This window comes from Anastrepha ludens, chromosome 5 (assembly GCF_028408465.1).
Source record: "Anastrepha ludens isolate Willacy chromosome 5, idAnaLude1.1, whole genome shotgun sequence".
Classification (NCBI taxonomy): domain Eukaryota; kingdom Metazoa; phylum Arthropoda; class Insecta; order Diptera; family Tephritidae; genus Anastrepha; species Anastrepha ludens.
This window is the reverse complement of record NC_071501.1, coordinates 22,943,575-22,955,629: the sequence shown is the minus strand read 5'-3', so window position 1 is coordinate 22,955,629 and position 12,055 is coordinate 22,943,575. Positions and strand designations below refer to the sequence as shown.

The following is a 12,055-nucleotide window of genomic DNA, read 5'->3' as shown; positions in this document are numbered from 1 at the left end:
AACTGCGTGATTATCACATTAAGTGGTGAGTTTGTGCTTTACAGGAACTATGTTTAGGTGTCACAGACGTCAGATCTTATTGAAAGACCGGGAGTGGAAGGGCTGCAAGTGTCTTCACTAGTGAATGCCTGGTAACTGTTTTTTTGTTTGTTTTATCTGTATCCATCCTAAGCCGTCCAAAAGGCCTTCAAAATAGACAGAAATATTATCATTAAACTTGGTTCCGTTGAATATATTTTGCTTGGATACAAATAAAATTAAGCTGGAGGAGTTAAATCTGCTGTGTTTCGAAGCCCCACTAGTGCCAGTCAGTCAGTGCAACGTAGCTCTTTGAACGGGTGGATTGTCATGCAAAGGAAGCAAGTTTCGAGTCTAATTCCTAATTGTTTTTTGTGAATGGCATCTCTTAGTTACTCCAAAGCTTTGTGAAATATTCATTCGCAAAATTCACACCTTTTTCTTTATATTCATCTAATGAAAGGTCTTCTGAATCCTAAAAAATATTAGTTATAATTTTTCCAGTCGACACTTTTCACTTTTTAGACCGCCCCTTCATTGCATAGTCTCCTGCTTCGACTCAAGTTCATAGTATAATCCAGTAATGAAGTGGTTGATAAATTCCAAGCGTCATACTTCAGGAGCGGCGTGAGCATTCTTGGCAATCAACCTCCACTGGTCTTAGACGTACGAAGATGATCATGTGGGTTGTCTAAAACAGTCGTAGATGATATTCCCAACATTCTTGCAATCTTTTTTTTCGAAGAAGTTTTCCAACTTTTTCAAAAATGTTTGAGGTCTTCGCTTCTCGACTCGACTGGTCTGAGCGCTAAACAAACAAAAAATAGCAAACTTTAAATTGTTTGATTGATACTTTACGAGCTATACAACCATCTACCGAGAAAATAATGGCTTTCTTTTTCCGCAAACTTATATTCCGTTTTTTTTCGGAATTATTTTGTCCACGAATTCTATAATACTTTATTTATTTAAAGCTTTTGCTCCAAAATTAAGAAAAACTTCGATTTGCTCAGCACTCGCTTTAAAGGCTTAAATCTGCAAAAGAAGATAACAAAAATCCATACAAATTTATTTCTTTGACGTATCATTAGTAAGTATGTGTGTCTATATGCACATACCTCCCCACATTGGTGCTGACATTGAATGAGAGGAAGTGGAATCCCATAATGGTATTGCAGAGATGTGATTGCGAAACATTCGACCGTTGGGATGTGCTCTGATTCAACATTAGCAACGGATTCATTGCTTGGTGCAGTGGCCAACGACTGAAAAGGGGCAAGTGACAAGAGAGAGAAAGAGAAAGAGAGAGAGTGAGAAAGGCGGAGAAGTTTATATATGTATGTAGAGATGCCTCCAAATGTAGGGATGTATACTAGGTAAACTATGTACTTGAAAAAAATTGCAGGAAATATAAAGGACCCGATAGCACGCGCACAGTAGCAGTGGCAGACACGCAGAAGCCAAAATAAAAGCAACAGTACAAGCGCACCATAATACGTACATACATACATACAAATTGACGTACATACGTATATGCATGCGTGTATATGCTTGTATTGGCGTACATATGTCCTATAGCTTCGGGTTATTCGGACCCTCTAGGTTCAACAAAACATACATAGAACCACTCACACACACACACACTCTCGTATATCGAAACGGGTTTAATGTAGTCCGTACGCTGAACACGTTCGTACACTATCGGAACAAATAACGTCACGTAGACGCAGAGATTATAGAGCAGCTTTTATTATTTATCACAGCTGAAGTTGGGGAAAGAGGATAACTAACGAGCAGTAGACTCTTAAGCGAAAGCACCAACACCATCAACATGCTGGATGTGAAGACGTATGCACATAAGTGTATATATATGTATGTATGTATAAATGTATTGCACACACAGCTACCAACAAACAAATATATGATGGCACCCAACTATGAAAATCCTGGAAATACATAAAAACCAAAGCAAGCAAAGCAGCGAACTCCGAGTATCAGATTGCGCTGCTCCTTCAATGTATGCGAGTGTATATGCAAGTATGCAGGTACATACATACATACATACATACATACAAACTTGTAGAAAAGCCGCCCACAGTCAGCCGTTGCTGCTATTAGTTGGGAGAGAGAATGAAAGAAGGCAGGCAGTACGTGGCAAGTAAATGAAACGAAGTTCAGGGCAGAAGAGCGGTGTGGGGAGTAGGAAGAAGCAACTCAAGGATTTTTATGGTATCACATTGCGGGAATTCTTTTAAATCTTTGTTTTCTTCAATGTTATCAACGACTCATCTGCCGTATTCCGTATTTACATAAATGTATGTATGTATGCATGCCTGCATGTATGTGTGCATGCACATTTAACATATATGAGACTTTGATTATATACCAGCTGTGATTGTATGCTTTTAATTCAGCAAATGAAAGACAGTATGTGGTGGAGTATCTCTGAGTAAATGCCCATACAAACCTGCATAAATACATACATATATGAGTAGAACACTACATGCCTTCGATGCTTGTTGATGTTTGTTTGTCACACAGAGATCTGCACACATTTGCATACTTTCATATCCGCTACCCATGGGGTCAGAGACATAGGCACACTATTTAAGGTCACCTCTTTTTGGTTTTCAAGTATTGAAAACCCAGGATAAATCGATATAGGTAGCATGAAATTTCCCAAAAAAAAAAAATTTTCCTATTGAAAACTATTCTCTTTGGGCCATTTTTACCAAGGTGCGAACTAAAAGATTCACCAGTCTCGAGGCGCTGAAAAAAGCCACTGTCCGCGTGTGGGGCCAAAATCCTGCAAGTTACATTGAGGCAGCTTGCGATTCGTTTCTGGGCCGTCTCAAGGCCATAGTAAAGGCAAAAGTTGATCATATCGAGCAAATGTAAATTGATTCTTAATTTTGTATTATTTTAATAAATTTTTTACTTTGAATTGAATAAAAGTAAATTTCCAAACTAAATTTATGGCATTTTTAATTCGTTACACTTCCGATGCCGGACCCTGTACACTTAAGTTCTTCACTTTATAATACGAAAACTTCTATCTTATACTGCTACGATCAGCATTGTCTAAAATAAAGGCACAAAATCAAATACCACACTGTGCTTGATCTTGAGAAATTTTCTTCAAAATTTTTTCACAAATCCGGTGTTTAGTCAAAGGCTCCATTTGTACCCATTTCAGCTACCATTTGTGTAGCTTTACTTCATCATAGCTAGGTATACTTCACTCATACACTCATATAACATGGGTACCTAGGTATGTACCTCCAAACATGCGACGTTTTGGCCGCGCAGCTATAGTATGCGACAAATGTATTAATACATGCACGCGAACTTAGTATATAACTACGCACCCATACATATGAACGCTTGGAATGGTTCGCATCTTTTTTATATGCTTTATATCCTTCCACTTGACATCCTTTTAATTTTTCTTTTCTCTTTCGTGCCACTATCTGTTAGATCAGGGTAAAGTAAACTTTGGTTTTTACTGGCTACGCTGTGCGTTAGAGTAGCGGGAAGTGGAAGTAGTAGAGTGGAAAAATCACATTAAATTGATTTAGTCTGTTTTCATTCCCGAAAGACATATTACTGCTTTCAGCAATTCTGTGTCGAAGCAAAACAAAAAAAAAAAAAGAATAAAACAAAAGACAAAAACAAAGAAAAAATAGAAGTCAAACGAATGAGCCGAAGAGATGAAATGTGATGATTGAGGTTCTGATTTTTATTTGTAATTTTTTTAACAGATACTACAAGTGGAAAATGCAATTTGCTTTAGGAGTACTCATACAAATGTATATATGTATGTGGGCACAAATGCAAAACGAGCTTTGGTTAAACTGACTGCTTTTATACAATCCAAAATATGATTTTTTCATTTGATTTTTTAAAGCGTTTTTTTTTTCAATACTAGCATTTTGCTTCAGTCAACTTTAGTAAACTTCCTTTTCTTAGAAATCTGTGGCTGAACTAATGGGATCAAATAAGAAACAAATAACTAACGAAACTTGTGCCTTATCGGGCCGCTTCTGGGTTGCTTGAAAATCAATATATCGGTCATATTGAATCGTAAATTTGGAATGGAAAATGGAAACCGCCATAGTGGAATAGATAAATGAATGCGTGACTACCATTCGGTTGGACCTGGGTTCGACATCCAGTGTGGGCATGAACCACCAAATGATAGGAAAGGTTTTTTCAAATAGCGGTTGCCCCAGAAAGAGAAGCAATACTTGGTCGGTATTATTACAGGACACAATGCATGGGATCAGCATATGACCACTATTAGAATCATTGAGCACTGTGAGCCTGTCTTGTTTGGAGGTGGCGGATAGCACTGAGCACTTTCTCTGTGAGCGTCCTGCCTTTGCTAGAGCAAGGCTACGAATTTTGGGTTCCGATGTCATGAAAATGAGTAATATTCGTTCTCTCAAATTGGAGGATATTTTCCGATTTGCCAGAGAATCTGAAAAATTCTCACATGGGTAACTACCTTTGTCTCTGTCTCTGTCTCTGTCTCAATTCTTTCCTATCTCTTTCTCTGATATTTTTCTCCTTTCCTCCTTAACTATCTACCCTCTTTCCAGAGCTCTAAATACAATGGGCTTTTTGGCCTGAGTGTTTTAGGAGCCACCAAATCTCTTGGTGCTCCTTGGCTCGACCTATTAAAATTTCAAATTTCAATTTCAATACTTAACAATGACGTGGGGATGGTAGAGGAACTCTCTCGAACCTCTGTGTTCTTCACAGCTTTTAGTTTCTTTTCGTGGCATTCCATGGCGCGCATGACCAATATCTCAAAGTCCCACGATCCACTGTGCACTGAATATTTTATTTCAAAAGCCTTTTTAAACTTACTAGTGAACTGTGTCACTCAGACAACACCGCCACCACCACTAATCTATTGTAACAATTTACCTAATAGCTAGGGCCGATCCATATGAAATATTATTTTACCTAAATCACTTCTGGATTGCTTTAAATGGTGTGTGACCGATATATGTAGTTTGCATACGTGAAGGCGTTTATATAGCTTTCGTCAATTCTAGAATATTATATATTAACTCAAACTATTTTTTGAATCTTTTAAAGGTGGTGTAGATAAATCAGCCGATTTGTTTTTTTTTCGCCGTCTAAAAATGTCATTTTGAAAATGCTAGTACCTGTAGTAACATTATAAATTTTACAAGAGAAAAATCCTCTATCAACACACTTTTGCGTTAAAATTTCTTTTCATATGTATATTTTTTTATAATACAATAAGGTAAAATTTTATGAAGCGTGGAGGTATTTCATATTATTAGCACTTTTAAAATTTACAGCCAAAACATTTTTCTTGCTTTCCTGAAAAATTCTTTTGTGGCAGATAGAGGGGGTATTGAATGTAATTCCTCGAGATATTTTTGATTCATATGTAGGTATTTAAAATCAGAAAATAATGAATACTTCAAACGAAAACTATACTAACTATTCCTTAATAACGCGAAAAAGTGTTAGTGCGTGTTTTAATAAAATAAAGGACCGGAACTTTATTCTTAAAATACAGCCCTTTTTTAAGACGACTTATGTAATTCTTTGATCACGAAATTCCCTAAATTTTTTGTTTTTATAACTCGCAACTATGCATTTATATATGCATGACTGAAAACGGCGTTGTTGTTTTGGTATTGGTTTATTCGGAGTTTATTCTGATGTCTACATTGCGTGTCGTGCTCATAAACCGACGTCTCGTCTCCCATAATGATGCGTGTGATGAATTTTGGGCCGCCTAATAAATATTCAGCATTGGAAATCATGTATTTGACGATATCAACGCTGTACCTTTTTTGCATGAAATTCAGGTCCTTTGAAACCAACTTTGAAGAAAGTTAATGAACGCATCCATGTTCAAGTCCTCTGCCAGCTCTCTGACGGTCAATTTGCTGATTTTTATCAACTTTTCTTTCACTTTATTGATGTTTCCATCAGTTTTCGATGCCGATGCCCTGCCACTATGTTCCTCATCCTCGATGGCCTCACGTTCTCTTTTGAAGCGTTCATGCCACTCGCAAACGACTACCGAGTTTGGAGTTTCCCAACCATTTCTAAGGTTTTCGCGAATTCGAAATCTTTTTTGACGCAAAATTTAATACAAACTCGTTGTTGCAAGTGCAGAGGCAAATTTACTCAAGACGGCTTAACTTTTACAATATCAAGCAATCGTCATCAGTTGACTTAGAGCGTCACCTGGCGGTTGTTTCGGGTTTAGTCAAGGGGGTAAATTTTTATCTAATTTAACTGCTTGTTAGCCCGTTGAACGCGCTTTCGGGTGGTCTGCAAATTCGTAAATATTATTCGCTGCTATTTTTGATTGCATCACCGACCAGAGGAATTTGAAATGCAGTTACTCAGCGCATACGATACTAGTACTGCATTGGCTTCTTAATCGTGAAGATTGACTTCATGTTCTAATAGGTCCAGAGCTCAGAAAATAGTCAGCGGCATTTTTTTCCCCCTCCACTGAACTTAAAATTTCCTAAACAATTCACCAATTCTCAACTTTTTCGTATTTATTCCCATCGCCATTGTGCGAAAGAAGCGAATTAATGAAATCATCTGATTTTAGCTGGGACCAAATTTTCCTATTCATTTCATGCTCTCCGTATTTTAAAGCAGGTCTCTGTTTTATGCCGCCTCCAAATGGCAAATGCTTTTTAGCAAAATTTTTTCAGCTCAGGGCAGGTTTGCTAATGCCTTAAAAATCATTTTCCATCAGTGGATGGCAGCATGACCAGTATGGAAAACGAATTCGGGACCATCTGAATGGTAGCCACGCGCAATCGACCACGGCGGAGGAGCATGCGTTTAATTCAGTTTCGGTGTTTATATAATTAACATACATACATACATGCCAATGAATAAATTAACACGTACATGTCTGTGTACAGAGTATATATATGAATGTATATATGTATGTATTTATGTACTATAAACGCCAGTTAGTAGTTAAGTTTTACGAATTGCAATAAAATCAGAATTCGTTGAACGCTAATCATAGCGCCGATTTTATTAGAATTGATTAAATTGATTGTGTTTGCACAAATGCACTACATACACATAGCTTACATAAGCACACTCGAAGATACACATCCATATACGTAAGCACCAATCTGTATGTATGTGTACTGGACAATGTATATTAGGTGACCAGAACCAAGAATGTGCCAGATTTCACGTGCGTTTAGAATGAGCTTGTATTTGTAGAAATACACTCATACCTATTCAATCATATTCAAGATAATATTCAGCTCAGTATTTCGGGCATTTCAGCCAGCAGCGCTTTAAATACGATTCGCTTGCATTTGCCTTCCATCTAAGCTTTCGCTTCATATAAAACCACAATAACCACAGATGATCCGCATGTTGAAGTTTAAACATCTACAGCGCCATAACACAAAGTGTAAAGGGGATGGTATGGTGAAACCAAAAAAAAGCAAAAACACCACCACCATCATTCGTTGGCCCCATCGTGGTGTGTTATTGGGGGGTTGTAAATTGGAGCAATGGTTGTTGCACAGAACAGATCTCCGCAGCCATGTCAGTGAGGTTAATGGCGTTATGCAGAACAAGGGGTAGTGAGTAGTGAAAATAGGTGGTACATAGCTAGAAGGTAGCAGGCGAAGATGGCAGACATTTTATTTGTGTTGGTGAGCATTAAAAAGAAAAATCCTCAGCCATGATACTGAAAAACCGAGATATCTACTAAAATATTAGTACATTTGGTTTACTATATATACATACATATGTACATTCATACATACATATACAAATGTAAGTATAAAGTGTAAATGTACGACGGCCATGTGAATACTGCTTAGCTGTGTGTGTACAGCAGATGTGAAGCGCAATAAAAACAAAATAGAAAACTAAATGCAATAAAAACCAAAGGCAACTTGGAAAGGGCGAAAAAAAAATATGAAAAACAGTAAAATATGTTGGAGAAATGAGAGCTTTCGCGCAGATTTCATGAGTTTATCGATTTTCTGCATTCAAAGCATTTTAAAGCCTGAGATTTCTTGTGCTTCGTAACACTTGGCGTGGTGACTGTGGATGTGTAAATTTATTGAAAGGCGGGCGTGGGTGTTATTTGAGTTTTATGCGCTAATAATATTTAAAAATTATGGATATGAATGCTGAATCTCAAAAATTGTGAAATAAAATTATAAAGACTTTAAGGAGGCAGATACATGTTAACGGCCATATTTTCTCTGATTTTCATAAAAATTACTTAAAATGAAGAAGTCAATATATTTTTTTCAAAATTGGGACAGAGTTTATTTATACATTAAAATAATATAAAAAAATTGTGTTTTTTATTTTAATCATTTAAAATGGCGGATGTACACTCAATTCTTCCAGGAAGGTCGCAGTGGGGCTTCTCAATAGGCGGGCATTGAATTTTCGGGCGAATTTTTCTACTATTTTTGCTTCAAAAAATTATTTTTTTGTAAAATTTTCGAAAAAAATTTTTTTTCCAAATTTTACAGGTATCTGTCAAGTTTAAATCAATTAAAATCGAAAATTTGATGAGGTCAACAAACAAAAATGGGCAGGTTAGACCCCGACATACGAAATATATATAGATTTATTTGTGAAAACTCATCTAACATCTCTCTTCCTTTTTTCGGCATCCGTCACCCTGCCAACCCGGCAAAACAACAATTTTCCTGCGCCTCCCCGTTAGATGATCTCGATGACTACAGTTAATGTAGAATTTACCTAAGCAGGTAGTAAATTAAAAGGCTTTTACTACAACAATAACAACAACAACAACAGTTGACTTAAGCCAGTTGATGGTATCGAATTGACGACAATTAACGGCTGTTGCGTGAATTCTTAATTAGGCAGTGTTTACACCATTAATTAATGTGTCGTGAAAAAGCGTAAAAGTTTTCCCTATTGGTGAAATATGAATTTTTAAGGGGGGAGCCTGCTTTAGAGGCTTCAAAAAATCGATTTTTTCGTGGATTTTGTTGGGAAGGAAAGAAATATTCGATTGAAACGAAACTTTCAGGTTTTATTGCTATACATTTCAACACTTTTCTCAAATTTTTTCATTAAAATATATGTCACATTATGCCTGGTGCAAGCATTTTGCCGAGGCGACTCGAGTGAAAGATGCAGGTCGCAATTTTCATCTGAAACCAAAAACCCGAAAAGCTTTTATTTAAGTGTAGATAGCTTCTAGTTAAACGAATAAAATTAAACAAAAAGTGAGAAATTCAACAATTTTTCGCTAATTAAAAAAAAAAATTCATTTTTTTGGAAAAACAAATTCACTTTAGATTGTTTAAAAAGTGGGTTAATCATAACTTTCTTAAGGTTTTTTAGGTTCAAAGAGAAGATAATTTAATTCCGAATACAATCAATGTTATCTCGTTTCGATAGGACGTTTAACTTGTTTCCTGTCTTCCCCGCCAATTAGGAAAAATCAGAAATATAAAAAACCGAGAAATCGCACCTCGAGCGATCCGGCCGCTCGTATACCTGCTCGACGCTTACTCACAATTTCTTCTGTAACTCCGAAAATATTTTGAATTTGCTTCTGAAATTTTGAGGCTACATTCTTGGATAGTTGGGGAAGACATTTATGCAAAAAAAAAGATCGATTTTTTGAAGCCTCTAAAGCAGGCTCCTCCCTTGAAATGGAGATTTTCACACCGTTCGGAGCCCACCTTGATAAAATTTGCATTTTTTTAATAATTTTGAATGTAGAAAATATAGAAAATTTATTAAAGTAGTGAGCCGAAGTGTATGATTTGGAAATCTTACAGACTAAATATAAATTTGCTCATTTACTGAGTGTACATAGTTTATTTAATATAAGGTGGTGCAAAATTAATCTTTCAATTGTTTTTGTGTAAGGTTTTACTAAAAAAAATAATTTTGACCTTTAAGCGCTTCGTTGCTTAACTGTTTGTTACTACAGTTGTCTATTTCACAAGGGCCAAAAGCATAAATCTTCTCATAGGGTGATTACTTTTGCGCCACCTTGTATACATGCTTTTCTGTTTAATTCCTAAGTGTGAAGTATGTTTGACGTACGACGCCACTTTAAAAAATTATAAATCTTCCGATAGGATGATTAATTTTGCGCCACCTTATATAACAAAGTAGTGCATTTCTGAAACCGAAATGACCAAGAGAAAAATCAAAGCGAGCATATTTATCTAATACTAGATTATTAAGTTCAATTATTGATTTATACATGGCGCAATTCGTTTTATAGGCGCCAATAAAAAATGTGTGGTGCCGTCTAAGAATTTGGCAGGGGCATACAATTTTACCAATTCTAGTAGTTGTGGGCAATCATTGTTGCCATTGATAATATCATATAAAAAAGTTATTGCTGATGCCCCACCCTTTTACTTTCAAGTGCATGTGGACTTGTGAGTTTGCCCCTTGAACTGTAAGAAGGAACGGGTAAATCAAAATCATCTAATCAATTCTGATAAGAAGTTCTTCATAAAAACTTTTTGAATATGCTTAATTTGCCCGCTTTTATTGCGGACGTTATAGAACGGATTTTATATAATGCAGCCATATTCCAGTTTTCATAACAGAGAATCGGAGTTGAGAGGAAAAATAACAGAACTACGCAAGTCCCTTTTGACAGTAATGACAGCAAGTCCTTTTTGACTCCACCTTTAACAAGACTTGTTCTTAAGGTATCTCTATTTTTGCTATAGACGTTATATAAGTTTTTATGAAAATATTCTTCACTAAAAAGGTCCAGTGTTTGCCACATTTCTACAAGAAGAACTACGTCATAATCACTATGAGATGTATCAGCATATGTACATACATACATATGTACCTTCTGCTCAAATATGAACGAGACTTTATCAATAAAACGGCCCGCGGATGACATATGGCAAAAATAAAGATGGTAGGACTGTTATAAGCTTACATGGCAAATTTCAGCGAGATTTGTCACATAGTTTGTTTTCTGTGCCACTGTAAACAAGTCAAGCTCGAGTGTGTTTTTCGAATTTAACGATGGAAATTCAAGTTGTTATTCCAACAAAATTTCGGCTTCAGACGCCTTAAAAATGTTGCAGACAACAGACTCTGCTCGCGATTATTTGAACAAAAATAATGTTAATATCGTTCCGCAAGCACCGTATTCGCCTGATATGGCTCCATGTGACTTTTTCCTGTTTCCCAAGCTCAAGTTGCCGCTCCGTGGAAAACATTTTGAGACAATTGAAGTCATAAAAGAGAATTCGAAGAAGGAACTGAAGTCCATACCGAAATCGGCCTTCCAGAAATGCTATGATGATTGGAAAAAACGTTGGAATATGTGTATCACCTCCAATGGTGATTACTTTGAAGGAGATAAAATAAAAATTGAACAATAATTAACCGTTTGTGTTTTATTAAATCAGTCTCGTTCATATTTGAGCAGAGGGTATATTACAACATCTTTTGCTCTCATACCAGATATATTTTGATAGTAGACTTTTAAAGACAAACATATTTATTCTAGGATATGTTTCGCTTGCAATACTAGTATTAGTTTATCTATGGCAATTTAAGTGTATCGCGAAGTTTTGAAAAACCAAAACCCGAAGAGGTCGTATTTTCACATCACACGACTATAGCGAAGTGTCAAGCTGCTTATAGTGCATTGAAGGCGAGATACCAAGCTTAAAATTGACTTTTGCCAGTGATTCATGGCTCACATCTTTTTTTTTGTAGTAGCTTAAAGTCTAGTTTTAAATTCTCGGCTGGCTCAATGGGTTGAAGAAAATCACTTTGAGTTTCAAGCAAGTTTTCGGCAAAAATACTCAACGATTGACAATACCTATAGTCTTGCGTCATACTCTATTGACTAAAATTGAACGAGAAAAAAAATACGTGGAAGATATCCCCACCAAATTTGTTAACTTCATTGAACAGGAATATCTAGACACAAGATCCATAATATGGACAGGTGAAGATTATTCAAATCATTTTGAAACGTTCGCTGGGGTAAAGCGAG

General features: G+C 36.3%; 1 protein-coding gene across 1 annotated transcript in view; it reads left to right on the top strand.

Annotated features, from left to right (window-relative positions):
* Positions 1 to 12,055, top strand: part of LOC128863839 (zinc finger protein 628) — a 73,584-nt gene that overhangs the window by 59,124 nt on the left and 2,405 nt on the right. The gene's annotated exons all lie outside the window — the stretch shown is intronic.